The sequence below is a fragment of the Phragmites australis genome, chromosome 12 (genome assembly GCF_958298935.1).
Source record: "Phragmites australis chromosome 12, lpPhrAust1.1, whole genome shotgun sequence".
NCBI classification, from domain to species: Eukaryota; Viridiplantae; Streptophyta; class Magnoliopsida; order Poales; family Poaceae; genus Phragmites; species Phragmites australis.
Genome location: NC_084932.1, coordinates 9,375,261 through 9,378,264, shown reverse-complemented (window position 1 = coordinate 9,378,264; position 3,004 = coordinate 9,375,261).

Below are 3,004 nucleotides of genomic sequence, written 5' to 3'. Positions count from 1 at the left end.
TATACATACATACATACATACATACATATATCACTACTACAGAAAAGATCATCACTGTCGGTTCAAAATTCACATCACTAATGGTTTTTGAACCGACGGTAAATAAGTGGCAGTGATAATCCATGATTATCATTGCTGGTTCTAATAAGTGGTACATGATTATCACTACTGGTTCCAGAACCGGCAGTGGTTGTATATCACTATCAATTCTTGATCTCATTCCGCTCAATTTGTATACTTATCACTGTCGGTTCCAGCTATGAACTGGGGGAGATACTCAATCCAGGACAAAACATAATAATAAATGAAAGATTCATGCATTAATTTAAATGAGATTAGCATTACTAATGATGGTATTAATATAGTTTATACTAATTATAGCAAAAGCTACCGTCATGTAGATAGCGGCGCAATAACCCTAACATGCACAAAACCCTACACGCATCGACTAACCTAGCTATAGTCGTGGTCGAGTTGAAACTTGACCCATGAATAGAAGTCTACGGCCTAGTAGTCATCGTCATCGTCATCGTCGTCCTCATAGCCATCATCATCATCATCATCGTTGCCGCTATCATCCTTGACGTCAGCATCGTCTTCGTCTTCATCCTCGTCCTCCTCCTCATCCTCGTACTTGTCCTCCTCCTCATCCTCTTCCTCCTCCAACGAGCTCATTCAGGCCTCCTCCTTCCCGAACGAGGACACGAGTGTGGGAGGCATCCTCGGAGAAGGTGGTGGAGGCAGTGGTGAAGGCGGCAGTGGATCCATGTGGATCGCACGAGAGAGAGTGAGGGAGAGAGCCTGAGAGAGAGCTAGGAGAGAGAGAGAGAGAGAGAGAGAGAGAGAGAGAGAGAGAGAGAGAGAGAGAGAGCAAGCGAGAGTGGGGAAACATTTAAAGTCACTGGGAAGACAAACGAGCAGCTGGGCACATGAAGCCTGGCAGTCAGGCGCTTGAAGCCTCCTCCTCCTCGGATGACGATGCGGGTGTGGGAGGCATCCTCGGAGAAGGTGTTGGAGGTGGTAGTGGATCCATGTGGATTACCCGAGAGACAGGGAGGGAGAGAGCACAAGAGAGAGCTAAGAGTGAGTGAGTGAGTGAGAGAGAGAGAGAGAGAGAGAGAGAGAGAGAGAGAGAGAGAGCAAGAGTGATAGAGCAAGCGAGAGTGAGGAAACATTTAAAGTCGCCGGGAAGACAAATGAGCAACCGGACGCGTGAAGCCTAGCAGTCACACGTGTGAAGACTTACAGATTTTTAGTATCACTGCCAGTTCGTAAACACAATCAACAGTGATAGCCATTATCAATGCTGGTTATTGTTTGCACGTCTTTTGATGAGCTAATATCACTGCAAATATCAATGCACGCGGCTTGGGTTTTGGGAGATCGTGTGGAGGGTTGCAGCTACGGTTTCGGAGTGGCTCACCTCTGCACGCCCCCACCCCATGCCTCTCCTTATATAGAGCTCGCTAATGGGCTCCCACGTTGGAAGCCCTTTAGGACTATAACACCTCATGGATCATAATCCAATCAAACCCATATACGAATCAAATTCGTATGTTTTGTTCCAACCCATTAAGTCTGTGACCCGTTAGGTTCATGTACAAACGGCTACGGCTCAGAAACCCTTTCCAAACTGAAGTCAATAGCAGTCCCTAGCAAGACATGTTGACTCGCAAGTATACACAAAGATCATATTGCCTGAATCTTGATATGCACATGCACTGATCCCTTCGCCTCATGATACCAGTCAAGCTCAAGGCGTGATATGTGCCACCCTTGTGATAGCCCGACCATTCACTCGACAAAGTAGTGGATTCATCATGATTAACTCTTTAATCATATTGGCCATGCACTTTCTCAATCCAACTACCTCGAGGGGCCCAGAGATATCTCTCATGTTATCAAGAGGGACAAATTCCATCTTGATCGTTAACACCCTAAGACATGTTTAATGACAAATCCAAAAACTACCTTTATAACTACCCAGTTACAGAATAGTCTTTGGCAGCCTAAAAGTATGTCACTACATATTCTGGGAATCAATGACTATCTCAGGTCTAAGGATTCTACAGGTACACCATCTGAGATAACAACTGATAACACATCATAAATAACAATCCTAGCAGTATCTCAAGGTGGGTCTGTACAATATCATGTTCTCCAACATAAATATCCATATTATTGACATGGTATCTCTATACCTATGATCTGTGAAATGTAATCATCAATCAATACATGTGCTAGTCTTATGAATCGTCACAATGATACGTGACTAGAGATCAATTTAGAATAACATTATGATACAAGCAAAGAGTTTCACGAACAAGTCACATACTTGCCAATCAATGTAAATGATAGTCATTCTTAGAATAACATATTATTCAAAAGTACATAAACATAGACGTGATATAATTATTTTTATGATTGCCTCTTGGGCATATCACCTTCAGTGAGATGGGGCACGGACTAAGGGATACGGGCTCAGGATTTATAGAAACATTATCACTATCGGTTTAGAATACGAACCAGTAGAGATAATAATTAACATTGCCGGTTCATATTCACTCAATTATTGCTCCATCAGTAGGATATGAACCGGTAGTGATAATCCTTATCGTTACCGGTTTATAATACGAGCCGGCAAAGATAAGGATTATCACTGTCCATTTGTATTGGCTCAATTATTGCTCTATCGATGAGCTTTTGAACCGACAATAATACTTGACATCAACTATCATTGCCGGTTCTTAAGGGCTTATAGTTAGATGTGTCAGTTCAGCCTATGAATCATCAATGATATCCTATCACTACTGGTTATTTCCGAATCGGCAAAGAAATAGGGATTGGAATGTCCCTTTCTGTTGTAGTAGTGCTTGCGCTTCACACAATTCACAGGCTAGGCTCGGATCAATATGTCTGACGATTAAGAACTTGGTGGGTTAGGATGTATCCATCTACCACTTTCCACCAGAACACCCGAATCTTTGTCCTTTGGGGGAACATC